This window comes from Octodon degus, unplaced genomic scaffold, assembly GCF_000260255.1.
Source record: "Octodon degus isolate 3935 unplaced genomic scaffold, OctDeg1.0 scaffold00091, whole genome shotgun sequence".
Lineage (NCBI taxonomy): Eukaryota > Metazoa > Chordata > Mammalia > Rodentia > Octodontidae > Octodon > Octodon degus.
In genome coordinates, this window is record NW_004524667.1 from 656,379 (window position 1) to 665,084 (window position 8,706).

The 8,706-nt window shown below is 40.7% G+C and overlaps 1 pseudogene; it reads left to right on the forward strand.

The window, feature by feature from the left end:
- The first annotated feature begins 5,993 nt into the window (after positions 1 to 5,993).
- On the forward strand, positions 5,994 to 7,383 carry LOC101573752 (annotated as a pseudogene).
- The last annotated feature ends 1,323 nt before the right edge of the window (positions 7,384 to 8,706 follow it).

Genomic DNA, 8,706 nt, shown 5'->3' on the forward strand with positions numbered 1-8,706 from the left:
CAGAGTTTGGGCCGTGCTTGCAAGCCACATGCTGTAAATGAGGAAGTCTACTGTGGAGTTGACAGGTAAGATACAGTAAGTGCCTATCAGAAGTCAACTCACAAAACCAGTCCTTTGACAACACACTGTGACACTCAGTGGGAAATATAAAATTTGCCAGCTGGCCCAGCAACAAGGAGAACGATATCCAGGAGGCTCAGCTTCCTCTCTCCTACAGACAGGGGGCAGCCCCTTTTGATTTCAGGTTGGCATGCAGGAAGGATGAGAAAGAGGGACCGTAATTGCTTATGATCAAAAGATTGTGAAGAAGAAAATAAAACAGTGGAAGTTATTCTGTTAATCGTGCTCCTTTGGACTCACATCAATGCAAAGTGAATGCACAAATGAGGATCCAGGCCCAGGGAATATTAGAGCAGGAAACAGGAAACCCACACAGACAAAAAGAGAGAGTTCATGTAAATGTTTGCCTTTCATTTATTTTCAGCAAACATTTCCTTCCACGTAACAGACTCATCCTGATCAGCAACTTCCACCTGGTGTTCTTTAAGCCAGATGGAAGTGTAAATTATTTAAATACATGATCTTCTATTAGCTATTGAGCTTAAGTGCCTCAAAAAAATTTTAAAGTGCCTTCCAGGATTCAAGAAAGCATTTGCTCTAAGATAGATAAACATATTTTCAAGACACAACTCCAACGACAGCAATTTTTACATTTTAAAATGCAGTCAGCATTAGCATCTACAAGTAATTATGACTCCTGCAAAAGACTGTTTACACAGTAAAAATAAAATCAGAGCTAATGTGCTAATTAAGGGTTCTTTTTCCCTCCATGACACTGTTCCATAAAAACCAAACAGCATGTTCACTGTGACACATTGAGGAGCTATAATGACCCATCTTGAATAGTTTCTTCCATTCATAGTTGTCAGGTTTTTTTCAAAAGTATGTTTTTAAGTAAAAAAAATATGAAGGCACATTTTAAGTTTAATCAGTTTCCTAAGGGAAAATCATGTCAGCACTCATGATATTACAATAACTGCTGCTCTTGTGTGTGCGTTCAGTGCGTAATGGTTGGAATCAAAAGTACAGACATCTTAGCTGAATCCCAAAACTGTGATTACTCACCTGATTATAAAATCATAAAGGGAATGCATTACTGCTAAGCATTTGAAATTCATAGAAATTTAGAAAGTTCATAGAAATTACATAGGTTGGTGCTTATCAATTGATCTTATTAAAACAGGAATGTTGATCCTGCAGCTTTGGGGAGGAGTTTCTAGTTTCTACATTTCTAACATGTTTTCAGCTGGCCTCACTAGAGTGGGTCTGTGAGTCTCTACTACTTTGAATGACAAAGTAGTAATACTTTCATCTGCACTTCTAGGAATGCACATCCTGCGAAGATGAAGGCATCAGGTTTCACAAGATGAGAGAAAAATTTCCATTTTTCTTTTTTTCTTAGTGTAGTATTAGCAAGTCTTACCTATCACAGTCAATCAAAGACCAAAATAAAGTTAACAACACTGTGTAGTACTATATTTATCCATATTCCCTTGCTATAGCAAAATTCTAAAGGCTGAGAGCTTCACATAGTGAGCAGGTTTACTTAGCACTCAGTTTTGTAGACTGAAAACCCAACGTCATCCCACCTGTTCGGCCTCTGGTAAGAGTAATGTGGCAGGTACCAGTGCAAAGGTGGGATCAAATGCAGAGGCCATCTCAGTGGAGCCAAGAAGCTGACCCATTAAGGGTGCAGGTGTGGCCTTCTATAACTTGCACGTGGAGGCATGACAGGGCCCTGTGAGCAGTTAATACTGAGCGCAGGGCCTCTCACCAGCCCTAACCTCTTAATGGTCCCAGCACCTCAACTCCACCATCTGGGGACTGAGCCTTCAGCATGAGAACTGCTGAGACACACAGACCATATCCAAATCCTAGCACAAGGGCCAGCCAGATCACTCAGCAGATTAAAGGGCCTGTATAGGCAGACATAGGGACCAGGGATTGATCTCCTGCATGTTGTGCTGACCCCACACCCAGGGTACACTGAGATGATTAGGACTGGGCAGCCGTGGTGATGCTGAGCCTATAATCCCAGTGTTTGGGAGGTTGAAAAAAGGAGAATCACTACGAGTCTGATCAGTGTAGTAAGACCCTGTAGACCCTGTACTAAATACGTAAAACAAAAAACAAAAACAAGCAAACAAAAAAAATACAAACCCTAGCACATAAAGTGGGCTTCTATTTTAGGGCCAGGAATTATTTACTGAAAGACACTTTACTCAAAAATCTGATCTGTAAAGAAAATAACAGTGAAAACTCTTGAGTGACGTGTGTGTGTGTGTGTCTTCACTCAGTGGGCCTGTTGCATCTTAACCTTGCCGGTCTCAATCTCCACACAATGACCAGATGGCAGAAGTCCTCAACTTTGGAAAAATGAGCCAAACAGCTGTGACGTTGGTTAACTAACTCTACATTCCCGAACCACTTTTCTTGTTCTAGGTGTGAATCTAGGATCCCAAGCTACTCAAAAGAGTTGGCCCAACCTAAAATGTCTACTTTGTTCCTTTTTTTTTTTTTTTTTTTTTTTCGGAACTGGGGATTGTGCTTGTAGGCAAGTGCTTATTCTACTGAGCTATCTCCTGGGCCCCATACTTTGTTCTCTTAAGAGCTCACCACAGTATGTCTACATTCAAAGTCATATTTCAAGTCTGTCTTCCCATTTTCTTACATGACCTTAAGTTTTCTTTAATTTAGTTTATTGGTACATTTTAGGTATATATAACCATCACATCATAGGGAATTGAACCTATACATAACATGATTTTCTTTTTTACCTCATTCTCCTACCCTCCCTTCAATCCTTCTTCCCTTCCTTATTTACCAAAGCTTTGCTTACATTTTCCCTCCTTTTCTGACTTTTCTTTTACTTTCTTTCCTTTCCTCTACCTCCTCCATTGATTCCCCCCGCTATTTAATAAGAACCAAAATGTAAGATAGGAAGAAAATGGCCTTAAATTTTCATTGCCCTTCAACAGTACATCACCAAAATCCCTTCTCCTTTTCCTTTTTTTGGGGGGAGGGAAGGGGTCTACAGGGTGTTCAGGGTCTCATTACTAGATCAGACTTGTACTGATTGTCCTGGTTACAGCCTCCCAAGAGCTGGGATTATAGGCACGCACCACCATGCTGAATCTCAATTGCCATCTCAGCACACCCCAGGGTGGGGCCAGCATGGTAGGCCTGAAGATTGAACCCCCAGCCCCTGTGCCTGCTTGCAGGTGCTTTAATCCACTGAGCTATTTGGCTGGCCTTTCCTTTTCATTTTGTCAGTATTGTTCTTCATTCCTTTAACTCCTTGACATGAACTTTATTCTTACTTGAACAAAACCACCTCCTTTCTCCACCTCCATTTTCTCCTCTTACTAGTGATGAGGATCTGAAGGTAACCCAGGCTTGGGACTCCAATTATTTATCTTCCCAAGCATCCCCATCTTCTCTCAAAAAAAGCCAGATTATTTTAGAGTGAGCTGGGCCTGGGGCAGTTTCAAACTGTATCACCCAAACTGAGGTTTCTACTTTCAACAGAATTTACTTACCAGACCTAATTCTTAAGATGCCCTGCCTATTTCCTGCTATAAATGGAGTTTATTTTAAAATATACTTTCTTTACATATTTGAGGATTGGAATACTTATAAATAACACACTTCTTTTCCCTAACCAAGCTCAGAATTGGGAGACACACCAAGCCAGGAATATGAAAATGAAATATCAACTTTGTTCTCGCTAAGTCTGTTAGAGAATGTGTTTGAAGTGGGAGAGCTAAATGCAATTGCTAATGATTCTTTCACAACAAAGTTAAAATTATAGACTCTGAGAAAGTGCTGGAGCTCTACAACTGCAGGTTGTTCTGCCACAATGTCCTCCTCCTCCTCTCCCAGACACTGAGCAAAATCAGTCCTGCTAACTTTATTACATATTCAAGAGCAGTCAAGTGTACATTCTCTTTAGGTTGGAGGCTTAGACTGAGACTGAGAAATGTGCCTGTTCTATCTTCCTCAAGCTTACCTATCACATGTCTTCATTTTTTCACTCTTCTGTCCAGAAAAAAAACTGAGTAAGGGATAGGGAGAGAAGAGAGTAGTGCATAAGGCAACAAAAGAAAAATGAGTAAGTAAATATAAACTTTTTTTTCCAGTACAGGAGAGTGAACTCAGGACCCTGCTCTTGCCAGACAAGTGCTTATTCTACTGAGCTATAGCCCCAGCCCCATAAATATAAACTTGTACACAGACAATTTAATAAAGTTTGCCATTCTGTCCTCACATTATATATCCTTGTTGGCAATTATGCAAAAGAATCTGTGTTTATAGCCATTCATTAACAAGTCTCTAAACAATTGTCATTTTTGCTCAGTAGAATAAATGCTTCCCTGGCAAGTACAAGGGCCTGAGTTCGAGCCCCGGTACCGCCAAAAAAAAAAAAATTGTCATTTTTAACTAGAACAAGCTTTTATACACAGTATTAGACCAAGATTTGTGAGGGTTACAAAGTATAAGACACTGCTTATACCCTCGAAAAATATACAAATCCAATTGGAGACAATAGATTTGAGCAAATAAGATTTCAATAATTTAAGTATTTTAATAATTCAAGAACATAAGGCCTCCCACTGGGACGCTCTTCTTTCCCTCTCAGACAGAAGCTTTCTTCCTCTCAATACTTCCTACTCAAAAAAATTCAAAATAATAAGAGAGATGCCACAGGTTGATACATAATTTCTACAGTGAGAAGTAAAATATGAATCTTAAAAAGGAGGAAATATTTATAGGTTTGGTGGTAGGACAGTGTTTTACTGAAGAAGTACAGTTACGTCTTCAGAAATGGAGAAGGCTGTAAGCAAGAAGAGAATAAAATAAAGAATGAAGAAAAATAAAATAGTCATTTTATTTTTCTTCATTCCTTCTTTTTATTAGCTTGAATAGTTTACTAAGGAACTTTCCCCTCTTCCAGAGTTCTGATTTATGTGAGAAAAATCAGATAAATTCTTGATTTTCTAAATGAGTCAGTTTCTTAGTATGTTATGTCGGCAGTTATCTGTGCTGTTTTGCTCTTGAATCATTTTGAAATTGTGAATTTAAGCATATTTGAAGTTATTTTGTCCATCATATGTAATACTTTTGTGGATGAACTTACTGCATGTTGTTTCCCAGTAGACGCCTCTTCGAGTTCACACCTGACTCTTCTCGATGTAGGTCAGCAGTCTTTGATGGCTTCCATGCTCTAGTATAGTAAGTGTATCAAGCTCACTTTGAATGCTTCTTGTCCCAGATAAACCAGCTCTGTGAGGAATCCTGGATTCCTCTGGCAAGAAATGGTGCTGATAGAATAGAACCTTGGCATTGAGTTGGCTGACTGTTTCTGGGTTTGCCTTTGTTTCCAGGGCTATTCAGTGAACACAGCTAGAAATACTCTGCTTTGCTGTTCTTGTAAGGTGTGACACATGACCAGCTCAAATTTATGTTTCTGATTCAAAATGAAGACTTAGCCTTCTGTGTGGCACATCTTTGCCCAGTGACACAAATGTAACTACTTACTGTAACCACACAGTGCACAGTCAATGGTCTTCAATAATGCCAAAACTCACCAACAAGATCTTAAATTTTTTAAAAATCCTATTTCTGGGCCAGGGAGCTAGCTCAAAAGAATAAGTGCCTGCCTGGCAAGTGCAGGGTCCTGTAATCCCAGCTCTGAGAAGGCTGAGATAAGACGATCGCTATGAATCTGAGCTGTGTAGCAAGACCCTGTACCGAATAAATAAATAAATGATTTTAAAAGATTTTTAAAATTAATGTAAAAAATCAGCTTTTTCTTGGGGATGGTGAGGCCTGGGTAGCATCGCTGTTACTCTGGGGAGAGGACTGCCAGTATTGGCAGTTAGGACTGGAAGCATCTTGCTGTCTTCAATCAAGCTGAGGATATAAAAATTCAGAGCAATAAGACCTTTAACTTGGAGAAGCAGAACTACACTCCAAGGAAGCAGCAACAGCACCACCACCAGCAGCAGCCGCAGCAGCAGCAGCAGCACACACCAATACCTGAAAATAGACAACAGGCCTGTAACCAAAATGAAGGTTTGAATACTGACCTGAAGAATTTTAGGAAACCAGGAGAGAAGACATTTACCCAACGTAGCCACCTCTTTGTGGATGATCTTTGTCCTGATATCACTGAGATGAGGAAATTATTTGAGATATATGGGAAAGCAGAAGTTTTCATTCATAAGGATAAAGGCTTTGGCTTTATCCGCTTGGAAACACGAACTCTTGCCGAGATTGACAAAGTGGAACTGGATAATATGCCTCTCCGTGGAAGACAACTGCGCGTGCGCTTTGCCTGCCATAGTGCATCCCTTACAGTCCGAAACCTTCCTCAGTATGTGTCTGACGAACTACTGGAAGAAACCTTTTCTGTGTTTGGCCAGGTGGAAAGGGCTGTCGTCATTGTAGATGATCAAGGAGGACCCTCAGGAAAAGGCATTGTTGAGTTCTCGGGGAAGCCAGCTGCACAGAAAGCTCTGGATAGATGCAGTGAAGGGTCTTTCCTATTAACCACATTTCCTCGGCCTGTGACTGTGGAGCCTACGGACCAGTTAGATGACGAAGAAGAAGGATTTCCAGAAAAGCTTGTTATAAAGAACCAGCAACTACACAAGGAGCAAGAGAAGCCACCTCTATTTGCACAGCCTGGCTCCTTTGCATATGAATACGGCATGCACTGGAAGGCACCTATTGAGATGGAGAAGCAGCAGCAGGATCAAGTGGACCGCAACATCAACGGAGCTCATGAGAAGCTCGAGATGGTGATAGAGGCCGCTCGCCAGGAGCACCAGGTTATGCTGATGAGGCAGGGTTTGATGAGATGACAAGAAGAACTTCAGAGAATGGAAGGGATGCATAACCAAGAGGTCCAAAAGCAAAAACAACTGGAGGTCAAGCAAGAAGAGGAACGTAGGCACCCTGAAGAAGATATGAGGCAGCAACAAGAAGAGATGATGCGGCGACAGCAGGAAGGATTCAAGGGAACCTTCCCTGATGCAAAAGAACAAGAGATACGGATGGGGCAGATGGCTATGGGAGGTGCTATGGGCATAAACAGAACAGTAGAGGCACCATGTCCGCTGCTGCATTCCAGCTGGTACCCCAGCTCCTCCAGGACCTGCCACTCTGCTGCCCGATGGAACCTTGGAATTGACGCCTCCAACAAGTGAACGCTTTGACCAGACTGCTAGGATAGAAGGAATTGAGGCAATTGGTGGAATCCCTCCTGCTTTCAATTGTGCAGCTCCTGGAGCTGAATTTGCTCCAAACAAATGTCGCTGATACTAATGAAGTTGCAGTGTCCAGTTTCCTGAAACTGGACACTGCAAAAAAAAAGGAACCCTTTTGGACTAGCCAGAATTCTGCCTTAAAAAGTGTTAGGGATTCCTCCCAATAGTTAGGTCTTCCCTGTCTCTATTATTCTAAGGGAGTATGGTGTGAGGAGAGGGCAAGGGAGAGGTGATGTTTAACAAATTCTGTGTGGTTTGTTTAATCAGTTCTGTGTGACACATTCCTGAAATTTCAAATATAATGAATTGTTGAAGCCTTGGGGGAACCATGACCGAATGATTCCTTAGAGTCCCATTGATCTTGAGTGTTCCATTTTTTTGTCCATCATGTTTTATTTGCTTTCCACACCCTTCATGCCCAGAGACACTGCCACATACACCACAAAAAACAAACATCTCCCAGAGACCTTAGATTCACTGCTCCATTTGCTCCCAGGTGAGAATCCAGGCAAATATCTGCAGGGGCCACAGACAGCATATGTATGGTTCTGTTATATCCCATATACTAGCCTTTCATGTACTAAAGACATTTTGTCTTAGAGATTTTCATTTTAGTATAATTTTTTTTAAAATCTTGTGTTAACTTGCCTCCATCTTTTGATTGGGTAAGGACATCCCAGAAATGACATTTTTGTGTTTATGATATTGATGTTCACAGCTTTTCTTGATAGACCTAGTACAATTAGTAATAGGGTTGCTGTATGCTGAAGGTCTGAGAGTAGCTCTTATCCTTACTTAGGTAGTTATGCTATGAATTTTTTATTGGTGTACCATGTTTCATTTATCCCTGATACCTTAAATTTGGAGTTTTTCTAGAAATGGAGCAGTAATACAGCATCAACTTATTAAAGTACATTTAAGCCTTTTAAAAAGATAAATAAAATAAAATAAAAAAAACAAGTGGGTCAAGAAGAAATACTTAGTAAGATGGTAGATATAAACCCAAACAAACCAGTAATTAGAGCAAACACAAATTGATCAAATATGCCAATTAAAAGAATTTTAGGATACAGTTTAATGTGTATGTCTATAAAGAAATACATCCTAACTAAAAATAACCTTAGGCCAGCCCCAAACGGAACTTGGGGGTGAAAGCTGTAATTAATATGATTCTGAATAGAATTCTCTGTTTCTTGGGGTCCAGGATACAAACCCTTCAGAGATTGTACAACAAGGGATGTGATGGCTTCACAATCCCTCAGCTGTTGGCACACAGAACCGACACCAGCAGCTCTTTCTGTGGGAACAATAGGAACTGAAACTGAGCACCCGTGGTTTGCTTTTTTCTTCGTTCCTTTTATTGACACATGGTCAC